Source organism: Siniperca chuatsi, linkage group LG21 (genome assembly GCF_020085105.1).
Source record: "Siniperca chuatsi isolate FFG_IHB_CAS linkage group LG21, ASM2008510v1, whole genome shotgun sequence".
NCBI lineage: Eukaryota > Metazoa > Chordata > Actinopteri > Centrarchiformes > Sinipercidae > Siniperca > Siniperca chuatsi.
In genome coordinates, this window is record NC_058062.1 from 14041915 (window position 1) to 14057773 (window position 15859).

The following is a 15859-nucleotide window of genomic DNA, read 5'->3' on the forward strand; positions in this document are numbered from 1 at the left end:
CCATGTAGGTTTGGATTTTGTTTTCCCTTAATAATAACAACCTTCATTTAAAAACTGCATTTTGTGTTTACTTGTGTTATCTTTGACTAATATTTAAATTTGTTTGATGATCTGAAACATTTAAGTGTGACAAACATGCAAAAAATAAGAAATCAGGAAGGGGGCAAACACTTTTTCACACCACTGTATTACCAGCACTGTCAGTCAAATTTGATGAAGCCAGCACCCACACAGTCCTAAAGAAGCAGTTTAGCAGAGTTTTTGAGTGTTAAATTCTTAATAAATAATAACTAAGTTTTAACTTTTTGTTGCTGGATATTTTCAATTCAGTTCAATTCAATTTTATTTATATAGCGCCAATTCATAACAGAAGTTATCTCATTGCGCTTTTCCTATAGAGCAGGTCTAGACCATACTCTTTGTAATATTAATTACAGAGACCCAACATATTTCAAAAATACTTTTTTAAAAACCCCATCATATGCTGTATGCACACTGCTTGTATGCACAGAAATACAGACTAAAACCACAAACACAAATGCTATAAACACATTCACATGCAAACAAACATTACAGTAAACACAGACACTCTCCCTGCCCCCCCGTGGGCTCACACACACACACACACATTGGTGTGACATCCTCGTGACCTAAAAATGTCCCCAAAGCAACATACAGGGACAGACAGTGGCACAGAGGGAGAGGAGCGCATTAACGACACACAACACTGTTCACTGGCGACTGAAGCAGGATGTGTGTGTGTGTGTGTGTGTGTGAGAGAGAGAGAGAGAGAGACAGAGAGATGAGGGAGAGGTGGAGGGGAAAGGGGGCGGGTCTTTAAGGGAAGCGAGGGAGGTAAGGGAGGGCGTCTTCAAAGAGCATGAGACCAGGCAGTGGACACACACAGTATTTCTTTCTCTCTCTCTCTCTCTCTCTTTCTGTCTCTCACTCACTCACTCACTCACACACACACACACACACACACACACACACACACACACGTGCATACACACCCAAGGGTACAGTGAGGTCATTTTAGCCCTGGCCAAATCTCATGCCACTGTCAAAGTTTCAGTTTCACATGAACACTCATCTACACAACACTCTCTCTCTCACACACACACACACACACACACACACACACACACACACACACACACACACACACACACACACATTTCACCTTGTCTCTCCTTCCTAACCCCAAAGGAGGCCTTTGCGTGTGCGAGAACGTCCTGTGTGCGTGTCTCTGTGTTTGATGAGAGGTTTCCATGACAACAACAGCACTGGCAACCCCCATGGGTTAATTTACATATTCAAGTGCAACAGTGTAGTTGAATTACAGCCGGAAATTGAATGGCTCAATCAATAGAGTGGTTGGAGAGGAGGAGGGAGAGATGAGTGATGGATGGATAGATGGAAAGAAGGACTGAAGGAGGAGAAGGAGGACGAGAAGGGGTGAGAGGAGGGGGAAGTGGTAGCTGACAGGAAAGAGGATGCAGATGATGCAATGGGCCATCATTTTGTGTATATATCTGTGTATGTGTGTGTGAGTGTGCCCCCCTTTTTTTGGATGACCCATTTTTATTGTCCTCCAGTGGCTAAAAGGGACCTAAAATGGATTGTGTGTGTGTGTGTGTGTGTGTGTGTGTGTGTGTGTGTGTGTGTGTGAGAGAGAGAGAGAGACAGAGAGAGAGAGAGCATGTGTGTGTGTGTGTGTGTGTGTGTGTGTGTGTGTGTGTGTGTGTGTGTGGAGGGGGCAGTGGCAAAGACAGCCGTCATTTTACTGTCGAAGCTGTCAGAATCAAAAACTGCAAATCCATTTAAATGACGAAGAAACATGGAAGGAAATAGACAGACTAGAAGACAGAAACTAGCATAATTCAGAAACACATTAACCTTTCCACTTTTCCAAGAAAGCGTTTTAGACTGTTCTGTTGTACTCATTTGAACTCTAGTGCAGTCTAGTCTCATCCTTTCTAGCACAGGGTGGGCAATACAATGATATGTACTGTAAGACGATAAAAATTTGACAAAAGTACAAACAAACAGTAAACTGTTAATACAGAGTTATGCCTTCAATATTTCTGGCCGTTGTGGGCAACATTGCAATGTTGCATCAATGTGATGAAGTACCTTGATTTTACCTTGAATGTGACATTCCAATCTGGTTAATACTGTTACTATAAATGCTTTCTCTTCTTGAATTTCCACAAAATCTACTGTATCACATACGGTATATCAATACCAAGATTTAAAATTACATATACAGTGAAAGAAGATTTTTTTCCATGTTTCCCCACCCCTAATTCCTAATTCTTTACTGAATGTAGTCCAGTGGTTCTCAACCTGGGGGTTGGAAATAAGAACTGAGGGGTCGCCAGGCAAGTAAAGGTGCCCTGTGGAGTTTTCTTGTAAACAAAAGTTATATTTACATTCAGCGTTACACACCAAAACGCATTGCATGTATGCTTTAGGTCAAACAAACATTTTGAATGCATTTCCTTCCTCATAGAAATATTTGCAAAGCCAATTTTTTGGAACATTTTGAAACCTGCCTTGTTTACATCCATGTTTATTAGCTAGCAGTCTTCTTCTTCACTGCCTTTGTTGGTGCATTGCTGCGTATTAATCAGTGTAGTATTGTGAAATCATTGGCAGGACTGCGCACTGCATCACCCTTGTGAGTGCATGCTAATGCGTCCTCGTGTATGTGTAGACAAACAAAATGGGTCTCACTCATAAAAAAACTGCTCCATAGTGACACTAGAGGTCAGGGTACCCTGTGGAGATTTTTTTTTAGATGTTCTTCTGGTCTTTGCTTTTTCATGTGAATTTCCGAAAAATGTTCTGTCACAAAAAATTATATAAATAAAACACACACAGACAAAAATTCTTTAGTTCACCTGGTCATAAGCTACAGCAGTGGTTCCTGAACTTGGGGGTTTGGACCCACCCATGTGGTTGCAAGATAAATCTGAGGGATCGGCCTTGAGAAGCAGAAAAAATGTATTTCTGAGCTTTTTGAATTACTGGATATATTTGCATCTTAAGGAACAAAAATGTTTTAAATGAAACAATCTGAGAAGGATAAGTCACTCTTCGGTTAGACTGGCCACCATCCAGTGACATTTGTAACCTATGATGATAGGTTGCAAGTAGACATAGCTTCATTTTAAGGAGTCACAAAACAAAAAGGGTGTGGGCCACTGGCAATGTCCATTAAAATCTTCTATATTATACTATATTCTATATTATATATATTGTGTCATGTGAACAAATCCAGTCAAGTCTATTCAAGTCCACTGTCAATTTTACAGAGCTCTCAAAGCTCTTATTGAACCTAGAAAACAGTCATTCACAGAAATATTGTGCACTAAAGCCTTGACTTTTGCTTTTGACCTCAGTCTTAGTTTGGTGATACAGGAATCAAAGCTACCATCATTCTGGACTGATTTCAAGTCATTTGAAAAAGAAGATGGAAACAGTAATCATCATCTGCATCATATGTGACCTGGCCCAGCTCTCTTCTGCTGACTGCACAGATACAGTGGGGACACGATACCCGTGGCCCACTTTCTCAAAGACAACCAGCTCTTTCTCCACCATGGCCAAAGACTAGCTTAGCATCAGCATGCCACAGGGATCAAGTCACTGTTTTATTATGATGAGTGAGTTAGGGTAGGGGTGTAGGGAGGGAGAGGTAGGGAGAAGTAAATGGTACTACATTATGCAGCGCAATAACTTTTCATAACGGGAGGCAGCCGCAAGAGGCTAGCAGCACAACAAGATGTTTACATAAACAGAAAGGGGAGGATGCTGACTGTGTAGATTTGGTGGTGTGTGTGGGTGTGTGCATGTTGCAATAGCACAATGCGTATGTGCTACATAAAAAATAGATGTGTGTTTACTGGTGTTTTTTAAAATAGATTTGAGTGTTTTTCTATAACCAGTGTGTGTTCATATACGTCTCTGAATGTGGATGTTTACAGATGTGTCTGCATACAGTCGTCTGATTTTGGTGCAGTGGTGAAACTGAATGCCGGACTGAGGATAAGACTATTATCAGCAGTTGCTGTGACAATGGAGCCCCAGTGGTCACAGGGACAGAGGAGTACAAGGGGAGGAGGAGGAGTAAGAGTGAGATGGGGGAGGGGGTAAAGTCTGCTGGAGGAATCAGTGATGGGGAAAATGGATGGAAGGGAAGGGGGCACTAATGGCCTGAAGACACAGCTGGCTGCAAACACCCAAGGACAGAGAGACTGAAAGAGAGAGAGAGAGAGAGAGAGAGAGAGAGAGAGAGAGAGAGAGAGAGAGAGAGAGAGAGAGAGAGATAGATGAAGGGAGCGTCAGAGACAGTGGGGGGGTGTAAAGATGATAAAAATAGAGGGGGAGACAAAGAGAGGCATCTCGTCATCGCCACAGACAAGGGATGGAGGTTATTTTCTTGTCATGCCTTTTGCATCTGTTTGCCCACCATGGTGAACATATACACATTACCACACACACACACACACACACACACACACAAACAAACACACGGGTGCTGCTGCCATGCATGTCAATGAATTATCTATGGAACAATGGCAGCTTTTCACATTAATGAACATAAACGAGGGGACAAAGATAGAGGACTGAGGCTAAATGAAATTCTCTTCAGTTGATTGCCTTCAGTTCCAAACATTCGTGACAATAATTACCATTTGATTAGAGGATCGTCAGTTATCCTTCAGTATTTTCCTTGATGATGTATATGAAAGGTCATCAGATGACATCACCCCAAAATACTTAGATGTTGCTGACTATTCAGCGATGAAACATACTAATCAGTAAGAGTGCCCATACCTCAGTATTCCCTGCATTACCTATGACCCCCAGATCCTCTCAACATTAGCACCTCAGCTGTTAACCTTGATGATGACATTATGCATAATGATTATATTAACAGGGAAAAGGTATGTCTGTGTGTGCGTATGCGTGAGCATGTGGCTGCTTGAATGAGACAGAAATATGAAATCATGCGTCATCCCGAAAGTGAGATAGAGGGGCGGAGAGGGGAAGAGTGATAAAAAAGAACAGACCCAATAATGAAGTGTAATGGGGGTGAGGGTAGCATGCTGAAAAGAGAGAAGATTGGTGTTAGACTAGCAGATGTGAGCTGAAGATGGAAACAGGCGGAAGGGGAAAAGGGAGGAAGGGAGAAGAGAAAGAGGCAGGAGAGAAGGAGGGAGGAGTTGTGGTATAGGATGTTGGCGGAGCAGCGGAGAGAATGATGGAAAGACTGAAACAGAGAGCTGAGACACACTGTGAGAGAGATGTCTGTGTACACCAATGAGAGGAAGAGAGTGAAAAAAAAAGCAGAGGAAGAGAGGAGGAGCATAAAAGGTTAAAGAAAGGGGAGCTGGGGAGAAAAAGATTGGTAGCGGAAGAGGCAGAGAGAAACAGTGAAAGATGGAGGCACTGAAGGAAAAGATACAGAGAGTGAGATGGGGGTAAAGTAGGAAGGGAGGAGGAGGGGAGGAGGCTGCATATATTGAAAAATGGAGCTGTTAAGGGGAAGAAGTAGAGGTACAGAGAGGGATAGAGAGAAATGTAAGGGGAGGAAGGGAGAGTGTGTGAGAGGAGATGTCAGGAGAGGCGGAGGGACATGTGGAGGGATGAGAAGGTATCCGATTCCTCTTCCTTGTGAGAGGGTACAGCCTTCACAAAGTAGCAACAAAATAAAAAAAAGAAAAGAAGAATTACTGCGAATGTAGAATTACTCGTCTTAGAGAATAAGAAAGGCAATACGTTATATTTTTCTTCCCAAGACCAAATCCCAGGACTAAAATCAGCAATGTCTGTTACTTAACATGTCACCCTACTTAACATGTCAGCTAGTGCAACGCTGTGGCTCACTGATGTGTTTTTAATAGTTTTTCTGACAACAATGGAGGCCTATGGCACAGAGGAATAAACTACATCAGGCTTTGGATACACAGAAAATACTTGTTAGTAGGATCATCATTGTTGGTTTTGGTCTTTTCACGGGATTTGTTGACATTAAGAAAAATATAGAATATTGTCTGCCTTGTCCTTTAAACATACATCTGATGCGCTTGCTCGTCTGTGCTCCAGTTTGTGTATAAGCTCAGTATGTGCTTTTATTGTGTGTGTTTGTGTGTGTGCGTGCGTGTTGGTGGGTGTCAAACCACATGAATAAATATGGCCACGGAGATAGCCCAGGGTTTGTTGACTGCTCTGATGTTTAAATTTGTGCCATGGCTTCTCCCAGCAAAGCTTGTGACTCACTCTCTGATACAAGCTAACACGCTAAAAGCAACACTGGGTCAACCTATTCTAATTTAATGCTGGGGGGGGCTTATGTAGCTGTGCATTGTTGCCAGCCTCAGCTAATTCCACCACCCAGATGACTAGGCTAGTTGTTTTTCAGGAAGATCGATGTGTGTAAGAGTGTTAGATGGCGCTTCATGCTAATAACATTGACACAGATTTTGATATTAGCCAGCTAGGCTAATGCATTCTAATGCATTTCCTGCTGCTTGTCTGTTATCCAGCCAGGATAAGTGTGTAGCATCCTTTCTGACTCACCAAGATCTCATTACAGATCTCTCTGGCCGTACAAACCCTTGTCACTGGCCTCCCCCCCCCATCCATCCATCCTTCTCACCATTCCTTGCTTGTCTCATCCATCTCTCTCTTCGCTCCTTGCCCCTCTTCTATCCTGGTCTTTTTAGTATGCATTGCTATGTAGCTGTGGCTGCAGGTGAGAGTCGATGCTTATGCATGAGTCCCTCCGTGTGTGTGTGTATGTGTGTGTTTGTCGGCATGGGTTAGTGAGCATGCCTGTGTTGGCAAAAGAGTGTGTATGCATGTAAATCCAGGCTTGTGTGAGTGTGTTCCTCCATCATAAGGAGAGACACGGTTGAGTGAATTGGAACTTGATCTTGATTTTGCTTGCATGCACATGCATGCAGTCACAGACATGAGAGCAAATGCAAACTCACACTCACACACACTCTCTCTCTCACACACACACACACACACACACACACACACACACACACACACACACACACACACACTTGTACACACTGACTGCTATATTGTGGTGTTACAGATGGCTTCTCCATATCCCATGTGCTTTGCACATATTTGCCTGTGTGTATTTGTGCGTGTGTGTGTTTTTGAGGGTGTGTATATATGTGTGCATGTGTGTGATTGATTACTATTCTTACTCTCTCCCAGGTGCTTCCACTATTCAGCAGCCTTCACTCTCTTTCCCCCTTTCTTTCTTTTTCCTCCCCTTCTTTGTGTAAAGGCTCAACACATAGTTTTATCCCCACAAAAGGGACGATAGGTATAATAAAGCAATATTAAAGCACCGAATAGCCTGGCAGCTCCATTCTCAGCATTCATTATGTTTTGCTCACTGTGGTGGAAATACATCCTAACAAGTGAGATAATTGATGATATCAAATTATAATTTAATTTCAAATTTTGGCTCAGGTTTATCCCTCATCTCAGCCTCAGGTGACTTTGTGTTTTGTGTGTGAATATGTGAGTATGTGTGTGTGTGTGTGCTCTCATCCTGGCTACCATGGCTACGGCTTGGTCAGTCAACAGACATCTGAGTGAGAGGTCATTAGCATCTCCCTCATGTTTTCTCTGCATGAGAACATTAGCAATTAGATACCGACTGTACGCCTGCTCGCCCTCCTGTGTGTGTGACTGAACAGCACAACTTAGGATGTGGCTATCATCTAGATCACAAGCCAACATGAAGTCCAACTCTGACGTTTGAGCCATGATTGTTTATATTCTTTCCACTTGGTGTTTTGTTCTTTGTCTGGAAGAGTTCGGTTGATTTAACACAGCTCACCGTGTGAGTTGTGTACTGTTGGGCCCAGTTTTTTTTGTTTTGTGCCAAACATTGACTGTTAGTTGTTAGCGTCTGACGTGTGTTTGACGTCTGAGGTGGTGTGTGTGTGTGTGTGCATGTGTGTGTGTGGGTGCATATGTGTGTGTATCCTAGGTGATGGGCCAGCTCTGACAATAACACTCTGATAAAAAAAAATCTCCTCTGCCCCCGCATTACACCCACCTCCGCAATGCCGCAACCTCTCTATAAGAGAGAGAGACACAGAGAGAGAAGAGAGGAGAAAAGCAAACAGAGAAAGAGAGAAGAGAAGAGAAAGAAAGCAAACAGAGAGAGAAGAGGGGGTGAAAAGTGAAGAGATACTGAACAGGAAACAAAAATAGCGATGGAGGGAGAGAACAGAACAGTAGGAAAACAAACTGAAGGAGCGTCAAACAGACAGAGCAGCTCCATTATCACACTGAACACTGCTTTTGACTTTGTCTGCCATCCACATACCAATGCACATTGTTAAACCCCACCAGCCCTCCTATCACCACAGCAACGCCCCATTGTCTGTGCCCGTCAGTACGCCAGCGTGCCTACCATACCCAGATTTAGCATTGGGCCTGTGCCCACTTTCAGATCGCACAAGCAGAGTGACGTTCATTTACTTCACTGCCTGCCTGGCTGGCTGTGTGGCACCGGTTGCTATGGAAGCTAACTCACAGGCAGAAAACTCACTTTGTGTCCATAGCATGGAGGCAGTCAAGCAAAACATACACACACATACAGGCACGCACATGCAACCTAGCAACAGCACTGAATATGGGGTATGGGGTACTCAGTGGGGACTAGAGAGGGGATGCAACAATTTTCCACGCCCTTTAAGGTTCCTCCTGCAAAATCATTCGCATTGCCATCACAGAAGTAAAGATTTAGAATACTGTGCTGTGATTGGTTAATGAGACGACAGGTCAAAGTTCAAATAAAGATAATGTTTTTATGTGTCGGAGTGTTTCTGCACCTGAGCCATGCAGCCCACTGACCTTATACCTGCCCGGTAGATGGATGCATATACCTACCTAGGACTCTGCGCCTTAACTTATACTTTAATATAGATAAATGTGTGTATGCATGTGAGTGTATGTTCATGCCTGGCATAACAGGCAAAGAGGCAGCCAGCTATGCCTTAAGTGCGTTCCCCAGAGAACCTCTTCTGTTCCAACCCACATTCTCCGACATCACAGCATAGATGACACCCAGTCACACAAATATCTTTACATGTGCACTAATATATTCAACAACTTAACATATGTACATTCACACCCTTTGCTCCTGCGCTCACTTCTGACTCCCACTGTACTCACACAGAGTCCTTCTTATGACACAACAGTGCTGTTTTATCATTGCTAACAGGACATAACATAAGCAGCATAATTAGCATAATTTTGACAATTGTTAAAATGTTAAAGAAACAAAACAAAACTGTGTTTATGTTTGTCTACACGTGGATGCTTATTCAGGCTATGACTATGATAAGGTAAGTATGTGAAAGTGTGTGTTTTGTGTATTATATCACGGCAGAGGACATGTTCTGTAACAGTTCTCCCTCTTGGTTCCTCTATCCGGCTCTCTCCGTCTCTGATCTAGCTTTTTCTCAATGTTTCTCTCAGGATTATGTAACTCCAGCAGCTGTTTGAAGGCACCGGAGGAGGGTAGGTGGGTAGAAAACTTTTCAAAGTGCTGTTGTTGCTGTGTGATCAGAACACAGGAGAGAGACACTGGTGACAGTTTCTGGTTCCAGTACGATTCTTGACAATTGCCTGTTCCCATCACACACTTCCTGTGCGCGCTAATGGTTGTTATTTCCACCTCTCTGTTTCTCGTCTCTCTCTCACAAACATACAAAAATCAATCTGCATCTCTGACTTTTAGCTGTTCCTCCATTTTGTTGAAATTTTCCATATTGCATTCTGTTTTTCACTTGATTTTATTCTGTTTCCCAATCTGTCTTTCTCTCCCTCTACAGCTCCCTGATCCCTGCTTTGGCATCAGTCTTTATTTGTTCCCCTCACCTCATCTTCTTCTTGTGTCCTTTCATCATCTGCCTCTCTGCCCTTCTTCTTCACTTCCAATAGGGTTTTCATCTCTCTCTTCTTCCTTTGCCTAATTTTTTCTTCTCTCTCTCTTTCACTCCCTTTCTTTCTGGCAGGCAGCTAAACAGCAGCGGGACAGGCTTTACTTAGCAAGGCACTCATTTAGCTGAATGCACACACACATACACATATACACACTCAAGTCTCTTAAAGCGCACCCTAACTAAAATTACGGCCTTGCTCGCTGGATCTAGTGCTGAACAGCTGTGCAGGCATATAAAACTTTGCCCCACAATTGCACACTCACCCAAAAAACTTTAATAATAATAAGCATATATCATTCTCCATATGCTTTCAAAAGAGAAAGTGCGAGTGAAGTCACTTTATTCAAGAGAAAAATCACTCCCCTCCTTGCTGATGCTGAGTGAAAGCCCTGATTATGCATTTCTTCAGCGTCACTGGTGCACATAAACATAGTCTGCGCGGTTAACAAACACATACCTTTATGTGTTATTTCATACCATAGCACCATTCTAACCATGTGTGATTTTTGTTTTTTTAACAGTTGCCCAACAGGTGTATTCTGCTAATTCTGCTAACCATTTCACAAAAAAAGCATAAAGTGTCTGTGAGACTTCATACTCGCACATAAGCTTATTAGTATGGATATGTGCAAATGTGTTCATTACTGATCTTTTACAAGCATGATATATTTGGGTCTAATGAGGCACATTTGATCAAACACTCATCAGTGATGAAAGATGACCCCTACCATCTTTGTTCGCCTCTTTCCGTCAATCAGGACCAACCATTGCAAAGCAGTGTTGTGTTGCAGTAATCCTGGGACAGGAGAATGGAGTGCAGAGAAGGAGGAGCAAGAAAAAAAAACAGAGAAGAGAAGAGTGAGGAAGAAAGGAGAGGACAGATGATGAACAGAGGAAGAGGATGAGAGACATGAAGGACGGTTGATGAACTACACAGAGCTGGACAGCTGCCAGATCCTTTTAATGAGCAAAGTGCTGCACCCAACACCTCACACCTAATTACACACACACACACACACACACACACACACACACACACTCTTGCAGGAACCTTATTTTTGCCTTCCCCACTCTGCAGCATCCCACCATCCAGCACTAAGTACTCCCTCCAGATCAAACAAGCAGCACAGTAACCAGCATACAGATGAGCCTTTCCCTCTTCCGCTCTACCCCCTCCCTCCCTATCTCATTACAACCTCTGTCTTCTCTTCCCCGCAGTACCCCCTTTCTCTTCCTCTCCACATCCCTTTTTTCCCCCTGTTCCATCTCTCTCTCTCTCTCTCTCTCTCTCTCTCTCTCTCTCTCTCTCTCTCTCTTGTGTTCCTCACTCTCACGGAAAGGAAATACATCAGCCCTCACTAGACAAACACACTGCGCTAACACTGTCCTGGATAGTCCAATAAAAACATATTACCTGCAAACTGCATTAGGCCCAAGCGCAGACACACACATACTGACGTGTATGAACACACACACACACACACACACACACACACACACACACAGTTGTGCATGCGAGGCGCTACTGTGTGTTATCAGATCTAGGTTAGCAGCCGTGGTATACTGTTCACTGGAACAGCGTGTACCTGCCCTCTCACACTGCACTCAAGCTGAGCTTCTGGAAATACACAGTGTGTTTGTGTGTGTGTGTTTGTTGTATGATGCACATCAAGACAGAGCCTAAGTATTTACACTTGTGTGTGTCTGTGTGTGTAGATGCAGGGATGTGGGAGAAAGATGAGACAGAAGAATCAGCATTTGTATTCTGTGTTGTTTGTTTGTATTTGTATTAGGGTTTGGGTGTGACATCATGTTGCAGACCATGTGTTTATGCTTTTGTGAGCATGTGTGTGTTTATATGTATATGTGTGTATGTGCTTTATGTAACAGATAATCCACAACAATCCATGCAGGTATCGGGAATGACAACAAGTCAGACAAAAAAGAGAGTGCTATGCAACCAGAGAGTGCGTTATTTTTCATAAACACATGGGTCATGCGGGGTTATCCACATTATACCATGACTACTTGCCACTTATTCATATTTTGGGGCAATACGTTATTTAAATGGAAGTCTTTGTGCTGTCCATATTTTGGGGAAAGTACCTTAAACTTCCAGTTCCAGCTAATAGTGATAAGACATCAAAGTAATGCTTTTATCTGAACATATTGCACACCTTCTGGTCATTAAGAATTTAACTTAAATTTTAACTGAATTTCAAAGCACAAACACATAGCAGTGTAAAATGTACAAGCAAGCCGGGATTATCAACTGGGCAACTGACCAGGGGCCCCAGATCCTCAGGGGCCTTGAAAGCCACAAGTTTTTCAGTGTGAAAATTACTTGATTACTTGACATTTGTGTGGTAAAATGCACCACTAAAGCACAATGCTAGGGGCCCTAAAATGACTTGTGCATTTTTACCCATGGGGGCAAAAATTAGCTGTGGACTCAATGGGGGCCTGCAGCTAACTTTTGTCCCTGTGCCCCCTAGCAGTTTAATCTGGTCCTGTGTACAAGACGTGTACGTGTTCTGTTCATGCTGAGCTGCCTTGGTGCTGTTGAATCATACAGTTATAGTGGACCTCAACAAAACGCATAATGAAGGAATCCGTTAAGATAGTTAACAGAAACCATGACAGCAATGATTTCAGGGAAAACTTACTACTATTTATAAAAAGGAAACCGGGATTGTCATTCAATGTGAATACAAATGGCATGCAGTGAGTCATAGGTGGAGTGTCCACAATCATTAGCAGCTGACTGTGTTTGTGTGTGTGTGTGTGTGTGTGTGTGTGTGTGTGTGTGTGCTTTTAATGACGGTGCTGTGGTCCGGTTGCTCCCAACAGCCCTGCTTGTGTTCGTGGCACTTCTCTTTAATGAGGGACAAACATTCCCTCTCTCTCTCTCTCTCTCTCTCTTTCTCTGTCGGCCTAATAACCCCCCACAGTAAATAACCATGAGCCTCCGGGGCAATTAGGTGGGCACTTGGGGCTTATGGTGTGGTGTTCATAAACACACACAGACAGACAAATGGAAAGTACAGCGATCTAGTTAAAAATGGGGCTAGAGTAATTGAGAAATCGGATGTAAACAAAGAGACAGATCAATGTAGAAACAGACTAAGATTAAGAGTAAGAGGGAAAAACGTAGAGAGAAAGATGACCACTTGATGTTTTAAGCCTCTAACAATGAGCTTGCCGCGTCCTCCTCCTCCTTATCTGCCTTTAATTTGTGCTGTTGTTTCTCAGTCTATCATTTTGCCTGTTTTGTCAGCTTTTTCTCTTCCTCTCCTCTCTCCTTGACCTCATATATTTGTTTTGGTCTGAGACCGAGAGACAGAAAGAGAAAGAAAGGCAGGGGACGAGAAAGCAAAAGAGGGAGAGAGAGACACAGAGGGGAGCTTTCACCTTTCATTTCACCACGACAATGAGTTGCCAATTTCAGTATGCCCTTTACTGACCATCACACGCACACACACACTGAAACCTATTCTCCACCCGCCTCCCAATCTCCATGATAATCAGCTTCCTTTCATTGTGTTGCATCATGCAGGAAACCCACTGTTAGTCTGAATGTGTGTGTGAAGGAGAAAAAGTCAGACAAAAAGGAGAGCAGACTTTTAGTGTGTGCTTGTGTGTGTGTGTGTGTCTACCAGCCCCTTGTCTCTGTGGCAGCAATTGTGTATTTGAGGTGTGTTTCCTTGCCATAACATGCTGTGCCAAGCCAGTGGGCTGGCTCTTGTCTTATCTATTTCTTTTGACTACAGAAATAAACAAACAAACACACACACAACAAAAACCATAGATGTCGGCTGAAAACATCAAATCTTCTGGAAAAGCGATTTATATAAATACTGTAGGTATTTTGGTTCTATTGTACTAGAAATTCAACTTTTATTATTGTTGTTTTTTATTGTTAGTGTATTTTACCTATATGCAAAGGTAAATTTTCCAGGCTGTTTATGCATATAGGTGTCCACACACACACACACACACACACACACACACACACACACACACACACACACACACACACACGTTTGTTTCACTCTCCCTCTGGGGGACAGTCATTGACATAATGCTTTCCCTAGCCCTTTACCCTAACCTTAACCTAATTGTAACCAGTACCCTAAAACCAAGTCTTAACTCTCAAAAAGCAGTCTCTATACAAGCCCCTATGGGTTAGTGTGCATTCAGGTTAAAGTCCCCACCGGGATATAAGAACATGAAACACACACACACACACACACACACACAGTTTATCCCAGTGCAGATGTTTATGTGTTGGTTGCAGCCATGTTGCTGCATTGCTATAGGGGATCAGCTTCTCATCTTCCATTCATATATTCTTCCTTCCCTTCTCCACTTATCACTCTCCGTTCTCTCATTCTGTCGCTATCTTTCTAGGCACACACACACCCACACACACACACCGTCTCTATCTCACCTCTGTTTTCTCTCTCTGACACCTCTCTACACTCTCTCTGCGTTATCTCTGTCGTTACCCCCTCCCTGTTGCACTCTCTTTCTCTCTCTCCCTCTCTCTCCTTCACATACACACAAACACACACACACATAAACACATATTGCCGCGTCTGTCTCCACCTCCCTCTTGCTTTTTTCACTCTCCCTCGCTCTCTCACTCCTCTCTTTCTCTCAGCCCTCCTCCAGACCTCCTTCTCTCTCCCTCCCGCTCTCTCACACTCTATCCATCTCTCTCTCTCCCTCTCCTCGGGACAAGCGAGGCTGTTGGTAGCATCAGTTTCAGTCAGCAGTGACACTGCAGTCTTAGTGCATCTTTTAATGGCACACTGTAGTAAAGCCACCTCTGAAGTGACGCATATACACACACTTTCTCTCTCTCTCTCTCTCTCTCTCTCTCTCTCTCTCTCTCTCTCTCTCTCTCTCTCTCTCTCTCTCACACACACACACACACACACACACACACACACACACACACACACACACACACACACACACACACACACACACATATAGGACCAGTATGCATCTCTAATACACAGCATGAATCCCTGGTCAGCACATATCAGGCAAAGCCATACTAAAAATAGCATATATAAGCTACACAGCTATATAGAAGATGCTCAGTATCCTGATATTGATCACAGATTTTTGGCAACGCACCACCTTCCATTCCTCATACAGCACGAAATACAAAATACAGTAATACATATAGAGTAAAGGATCCATATCCACAAGTAAACACAGATAAGAAGAACCAGAATCTAACTTTGTCACTGGTTTCATAAGATGAGTGTTTGTGCATGCGAGTGTGTGTGTGCGTATGTATTTCAGATTCCTCCTTATGCAATAGGCAGAGTAAACAGCGTGCTATGACACATCATTGCTCTGACATAGCGTCCCGTTATAGCACTACGTAGCACATCCTAGGGCTCAGGATGCTGAACGCAGCAAGGGAGGAAAAAACAAACAAACCACAGACAAACAGGGAGGTTGCAGCTCATGTTTCCCTGCATGTTCTCTGATGTGTTTTTGCAGGCAGATACAGTATTTATACTAATTTTTTGTGCCTGTTGTTTGGACAGATGCTGGTGGAAAACAGGGTTGAAGCAGGTGTTTAGTATTGGGAGTGTGTGTTTGTGTGTGTGTGAGTGGGAGGCAAATGTTCTTCCCCTGAAATGAAAATAGAGCGCAATCCCATGAGGGACCCTGCTGTCCTCTATTCGGCATGCAGACACAGACATGCACATAGACAAACAGACACACGCCCCCCTCTGCCATTCCCCCTCACTCTCACTTCCATCTGCACAGCACTGCTGTCCATCTCGTGTCCTGCTCTAGAGGAGAAACAAATGACAGGGAAAAGCATGGTA

General features: G+C 43.3%; 1 protein-coding gene across 1 annotated transcript in view; it reads right to left on the reverse strand.

Moving 5' to 3' along the window:
- LOC122868578 (retinoic acid-induced protein 1) overlaps nucleotides 1-15859 on the reverse strand; it is a 55102-nt gene that overhangs the window by 38681 nt on the left and 562 nt on the right. The window lies entirely within an intron of this gene.